Source organism: Rhea pennata, chromosome 10 (assembly GCF_028389875.1).
Source record: "Rhea pennata isolate bPtePen1 chromosome 10, bPtePen1.pri, whole genome shotgun sequence".
Lineage (NCBI taxonomy): Eukaryota > Metazoa > Chordata > Aves > Rheiformes > Rheidae > Rhea > Rhea pennata.
This window is the reverse complement of record NC_084672.1, coordinates 15,221,325-15,228,011: the sequence shown is the minus strand read 5'-3', so window position 1 is coordinate 15,228,011 and position 6,687 is coordinate 15,221,325. Positions and strand designations below refer to the sequence as shown.

Here is a 6,687-nt window from a genome sequence, read left to right as displayed (position 1 = left end):
CCGCGGCGCGGCGCGCATGCGCCGGCTCGCGGCACTTCCTTCCGGTCGGTCTAGCGAGCGGGAGGCCGCCGCTCCGTGGTCTCCTCGGTCCTTGAGGTGAGCGGTTGCCGCTGCCGGGCGGGGGGCGGCGGGCGCCGAGCTTTGCGTGCGCGCCGCGCTCGGCGGGGGGCCGGCGCGGGCGCGGGCCTGACGCGTGTCTCGGTGCGCAGGTGCGGCGGGCCGGGCGCTGCGGCGCCGCCTGCCGGCATGGGGGCGCGGCTGCCGCTGCCGCACGTGGCGCTGGCCGTGGCGCTGGGCGTGGCCAGCGGCCTCTACATCTACGGGCCCGCGTTCCCGCCGCGCCGCCCGCCCGCCGGCGGCAGCGCCCCCGGCCCTCCCGGCGGCGCCAGCAGCAGCGGCGGCGGCGGCGGCGGCCCTCCCGACGGCGGCAGCGGCGGCGCCCCCGAGAAGAGGCCCTGAGGCGGCCGGAGGAGGAGAAGGAGAAGGCCTTGCCTGCCTGCGGATCCGCTCCCTCAGCCGCGTGCGGCCGGTCGCGCCGAGGCCCCCTCTCCGCGGCAGGGACGAGCGCCCGCCCGGCCGCCCCTCTCGAGTGCCTGCGGAACAGACGCGTGAAACGCCAGGTGTCGTGCGTGCGCCTCGCTGCCTGCGCTGAAGCAACCCGGAAAGACAAGTCACCGCTGTGCTGCTGGATTTGATGCCTCTGTGGTTCTGCATCGATCTGGTCCTCTATATATAAAGGCTACTTTTATGCAAATACTTGTCACTGATTCAGTCCCTTTATTTCAGCTCTGTGGGAGCACATCTGTGTTGGTGGCTGGTGAGGGAGCTGCTCCCAGCGTTGCAGGTTTTCAGTAACGTCAGCTCTATTCTGTCTTGGCTTCTATACGTGTGTGTTTATTTGTTTATTTGTATCTGTGCACATACACACGTGTGTTCCCAGACACACATTCCAGTCCTTTCCCACAGTTATCTAGAGAAACGACGAGGGGAGAAAGAGCCAGTTTGGGCGAAGCGCTGACAACCGGCCTGAGCGGAAGGATGGCCGAGTCCCTCTCGGGTCTGGCACGCGGCGTCGGCGGCTGGGAGCGCTCCGGCGACGGGCGCGTGGACTGAACCCCCTGGTCTGTCCACGCCGCCTGCCCCTGGGGTGGGGCTGGGTATTTATCCGGCTCTCGGGGAGAGTCGGCTGCCCAGTCGGGTCGTAGTCAGAGGAGCGCTTTGGTTCGGTAGAGCAGCGATAGCCTCGCAGCAGGCAGCGTTTCCGTAACCCATCGCTCTCACCAAGCAAGCGAAATCTGAGACTGCAGGAATGAGTCAGTAAGTATTTCAAGATTTTAATGAATCTAAACAAAAAACATGCACGTTTTTGAGGAAAAGCTATTTCAGATTTTAATCTTACCATAGAATCTTGTTTTGATACCATGAAGGAAGAAATCATTTCCCTGGATCTGCTTTTATTTAAGGTCGTGGAAGGACGCGATGACAGGAGGCAGCAGATAGAGGAGTGAAGATGAAAGGATAGCAGTAGGTGCACTAGGCGATGCAGGTGAGGAGGAGGGTAAAATAAAGCTAGTTTGGGGCAAGAAGAGCCACAACACACTTGTGTGTACACAAGCACAGAAGAACTGCTGGGGTGACTTCAGCAACCTTTTTTGTTTATGGGAATGTTATATGTTGAAAAGTTTAAAAAAAAAAAAAAATCACAGCTGAGGTCCACCAAGTACTGTCTTTGTGAGCATAGCTGTTGGAATTGGTCCCTAAAGACAGGAAAATTGACTAAGAAAGGCTCAAAAAAAGAGGATAATAATTAAACTGATGTAGACAGAAGGGGTTATTGAGGCAATTAAGTTTAAGATCCTGCTTGCTGAATTCTTGAAACTACTAGGTTTTAAGTGGGTTTACTGGGTTGAGTAAGTGGAGACGGCACAGAAGAAAAGTCTGTCCGCCGCTGAGGGAAGGGAGCCAGCAGAGGGCGGAAGCAATTCACCAAGCTGGCCGTGCTGGAAAGTGCCTGGCCCGCAGGATTTCCTCTTGAAAACCTGTTTTGCTATAATGATTTCCTCTTTTCAATGTGATGTGACCTGCTTTCAAGACTGAAAAGGAGCACAACTTGTTTAATTAGAACTGCTGCGTAAGATTGAGCAAAGCAACTGGCAGGAGGCGCAGAGCCGGTCTGAGGAGAGCCGCTGGTGAGCGGGGAGGGAGCGCTGGCCGCCCCGCGCGCCCGCCCGTCCCGGGTAAGGTCGGCAGCCGCTCTCCGAGCGGGCCTGGGCCGGTGCCGCCGCGGGCGCGGAGCGGCCAGCGCAGGCCGGGCCGCACGGGAAGTGACGGGAAGCGCTGACGGAAAACTCCTGCCTGTAGCCCCCGAAAGGGCAGGTGGCTCGGGGGGTGCCGGGCCCCGGGTTGGGGAAGCGCAGCAGGCAGCGGCCACCAGGTAGGAGGGGGCGGCGGGGGCACCGGCGGGACGCGGGCTGCGCAGGGGGCCCCAGGTGCAGCCGGCAGCGGAGCTGTGATGGTAAAATCAAGCTGGGAAAGGCAGAAAGAAAGGTTTCCCTGAGCGTCGGAGCTGGGCAAACCAATGGCATGAGCAGGGCCCTGTTCCCAAGGGGAAAGCCCTACCGATCTGTTCAGCTCTCCCGTGAAATCCTGAGCTGCACGCTCGGCCCTCCACCCCCAGGTCCCTCTGAAGCCAGGGCACTGGCCGCCTCTCTGAATTAAATACGTGGGTTTTTTTTGTTTTTTTTTTTTTTTTTTTTTTCTTCCTTTTTCTTTTCCCAAGCAGTGGGGCCTAGTTTATGAGGTGGGGCAAAAAAAGTCTGAAGCCATGGCCCTTTGACGACCTGTGTATGTGCCACAAACACAGCTATACAAGTAGTTCCTCCCTGGCCTCAGTGCGTAGCAGCTGTAGAAAAAACAAGTTTCCAAAAAGTAAAGATGTGCATTTCTTAAAAAAAATAAAAAAAAATTGCATGTCTGATTTTTTAAAATTGGCCTTTGAGAATGGCAAATTATTTAGAGAAAGCAATGTAAGTGTGTTTTATCTAGTTACCCAGTACATAAATCTCATAATAGCATAACAACAGCTCTGTTAACTTCTTTCTGTACACTGCACGTTTAACAGCCTGCCTGCCTGCCTGCTGAAAGGGTTCACGAGGTCTAGCCAAGCTGATCTGCAGTGCCTGGGCTAAGCTAATACTTTGATCATCTTAGACCTAAAGAAAGTTTAAACCCATCAGAAAAAACTTCTCCCTTCCTTTTTCTAGATCTGTAAGTAACTGTATCATACGTGTTTTTTTATGCTATTACAAAGTATAAAGGACATGCTTAACTGTCAGAAACCCAGCTTTAATTTTTGCCTCTCCTTAGAGCTGCATCATGTGTATTTTGAGCATTCTGATTGTATGTCTTCTTCAGATGCTTTTCCTAATCATTTGTGCTTACGACTTTTTTGTCAGGATGGTACATATGTATATTTGGAGTATGACTGAAAAGATGATTTTTCTGTATACTTACAATTTTTATTGAAACTCTACAAAATATTTATCAGCTTCTGTGGATGAACTTTGTTAGCAGCACTGATCGGTTTCTAAAATTTATTCTGCGTGCCTTTTCTTGGAAATTTATTCCTACATACAGTCATCCCCCTAGCCTTTGGTTTTTTTTGTGTATTTGTAGCACTTTTGTGAGTGTTCCAAGTTATTTTTCAGCAAGAAAAAAGCACATAATACAATGTGCATTTCAAAAGTTGAAAAGTAACTGTAGGAATAGTATTTATGATGCTGAAAGGATGTCTTAAAAGTATGGTTAAAAAGATGGAAGAAAGAACAGTATGCTCCTGTGTTTCTAGTTCAGGGTTCTAATTTTATGTCTCATTATTTCTAGCTCCATAAAGGAGTTCTGGGTGCTACAACTGTGCTACAACTAATATTATCATAATTTTTACAGTTAATAAAATTTCTTATCTGCAACTAGATATCTGAAACTAGAATGTAAGTTTGTTTTCATCATCATCTTCAAATAGGAACACTTTTTTTTTTTAATCACTTGACTACACATTTCCTTTTTCTTTTGAAGAGAAGATTGTTGAGATAAAGGAGTTTTAAAGTGACTTTTTGCAACAAGTATTATAAGCAATAACCCTTGTTGTGTTTTCTGTGGATTCTTAGTTGTTCTGTTATGACCAGGTGTCTGCTGTGCTGGCACAATGGCCTCTGGTTAGTTAGTCCATGGGCTCACAGACCAATGCCCTTACTAAGAGCACAACAGAGAGCTAGCAAGAATTTAATTCAGAAACAGGCAAAATAGGCACTAGAGATGAGAGAAAAGAATTGTCATTCCTTATATTCTTTGTTATTTAATAGCTCAGCCAATAACTACTAAGGTGCATTTCAAATATATTAAACTTCTGATTTAAATAATCATCAAATATTCTCTTTCTATTAAAGCTGCATTTTTGTACTCTTCTTCCTTGTACATGTGAGCTGATCCTACAGATACAGTCTGATCTTATTTCACTAATTTCAAAGGGTAACTTCCATATTTATAGCTAAGCATTTGCAGGGCTGGGCTAGCCATGTGAAGTGCTCAAGAACTTGCGTTCACTCCTCTTGTCTTGCAGATATTGCTCATGCCGGAGGTAGATACAATCATGTTTACAGAACTAACTTCAAACATGACTGAAAAAATGTTTAAATACAGCAAAGTTAGGACATAATTATTTTTAAAACTTTTTTTTTTTTTAAGAGAAGAAACACAATTCTTTCCTATTTATACAAATATATTCTCAACCATTTTCTAGGAACAGCATTTGGTCATGAGGGTTTTTTTTTCCCTATTTTTTATCTGTTTCAGTTTGAAAACTGTGTCCCTGTCAGGAGGCAGGACTGAGTTGGACCACATTAAATCAGCTGTGTTCATACCCTTGGACCTCCAGTGGAGGTAAAGCCATGATAAATGAGGAGTCTTAGCTCCTATTTTCTTTCCTGAAATATCCCTTTTTTCATAAATAATACAATAGAGTTTACCTTTTATTATTGTAATAAGCTGTCTCAGTTTCTGTGGTTTATTTTTCAATCTAACAATCTTTGATGATTAAATGCTGCCATGTAGATTAAAATATGACATGAAACTAGCATAATTTTTCCTGTGATGTTGATGTGACTTCAAGATGTTGAAAAGATGTATGAAGAGTTTTTGTGTAGCACTGGATGATGGAATCCTTTTCATATACTGGAGAGCTCTTTAGAGCTGGCCTGGCAGGTTCTTCAGTATTTTAAACTGTGCTTGAAAAAAAGGTGAATGTCTTAATTCTAGGGCTGTGAAGATACTACCAAAATATAAAGCGTTGCAGTGTAATTTTTTGGAGTTTGCAAACCCACTTCCCAAGGCTGTTCCCTTTCTCTGTGGGTGATGTTTTCACTGAAGAGAATGGATAAGATGGACACTTCTGAGAGACAGTGTAAGGAAATGGGCAGAAAGCAGCCATGAAGACAGGAGCTTAGGATGAGTAGTAGAGCTTTTCTGGAAGTTTTTGTAGGAAGGTGTTGGTATATATAAGATTAATCTTCTAAAATTAAAACTTGAATTTGTAGGATCACCACAAAACCTGCAGCTGTCAGTGAATAGCTTCTCCTCCATGACAGGGATCCAGAGAGTTTGTTAAATGTGTGTGTGTGCTGCCAGTGTTTGGCAGCCAATGGGTTCCTGATGCTGTAGGGCTGGCAGGGCTGTGGCAGCTCTTGGTCTCTGAACCCTGGAACCCTGCAAGGTCACCAAATGCCCTGCCAGGTAACTGCAGATGCAGGCATGAAGGCCAAGAGCAATGTGTGAGATGGCGCATATACAGTGCAATATAGTGGGTAATTGCAGCCTTCTAGCAACAGGTATGACTGTGCAAGTCTGAAGATCATTGCTGTACAAGTGGAGATCATTGCTTTGGAAGAGGTAGGAGGAGGCTCTATTATGGCCATGTTCATATTCTTCAGAAGAGAACAGTTCATTCTTTTATCGTGTGACAGCCAAGGAAGTTGTGTGAATTGCATAACGGAATGGTCCAACATCTGCAGCCTTTTGTGCTTCCAGCTCTACTTTTTCTAAGCAAACGCAGTGGCAGTAAGTTGGTCACTAAGCATCAAGAAAGAAATAGACTAAATGGCACAAACAATTGGCCCAATGACAATTTGGGCCATAGCTGTGGCCCAAATTCTCTGTCTTGCCTGAAGGGAGGAAGGAGTGAGCTCAACAGAAATGTCCCATAGGCTGCCAGCTGGACTGTACCCTTTGACTGGGACTCGTAGAGTGATTTTTCGAAACACTATTTGCTCTTCCAGTGTGATTCTTTGTGTAAAACAAGTATGTGAATGACAGGATTGTAAAGAGTATATCCAGCTGAAATATTTTATTTGCAAATAAAATATTAGATACCTGCATATACAAATTAAGTAGCGGATTCCAGGTTAATTTTGAAGCTTGTGATTGCAGTTTTGCAATTGGCAATCTTACTAGTAGTGCATGTAACTGTCAGCTGAAAAGGCTATTTGTAGAAATGAGTAACGAAGTAATAATAATCAAGATTCATTTTTTTCTCCCTTTGAGGCAAGACGAGCACAGTAGATAGAGGTAGTGTCTCTTATTAGACCAACTGATATGGTTGGAAAGCTCAAACAAAGTTTCAGATACATTAGCCTA

At 46.6% G+C, this 6,687-nt stretch overlaps 1 protein-coding gene across 9 annotated transcripts in view; it reads left to right on the top strand.

Moving 5' to 3' along the window:
- The first annotated feature begins 51 nt into the window (after window positions 1–51).
- RAB27A (RAB27A, member RAS oncogene family) overlaps window positions 52–6,687 on the top strand; it is a 39,133-nt gene continuing 32,497 nt past the window's right edge. For 2 of the 9 annotated variants that reach the window (XM_062583961.1, XM_062583958.1), the window contains exon 1: window positions 1,939–2,237. The gene's annotated coding sequence lies outside the window, so the exon portion shown is untranslated. Of the gene's footprint in view, window positions 97–1,937; window positions 2,238–2,306; window positions 2,435–3,121; window positions 3,268–4,851; window positions 4,939–6,687 lie in introns of those variants that run through there. The other 7 variants (XM_062583960.1, XM_062583956.1, XM_062583959.1 and 4 more) reach the window with 7 other exon arrangements.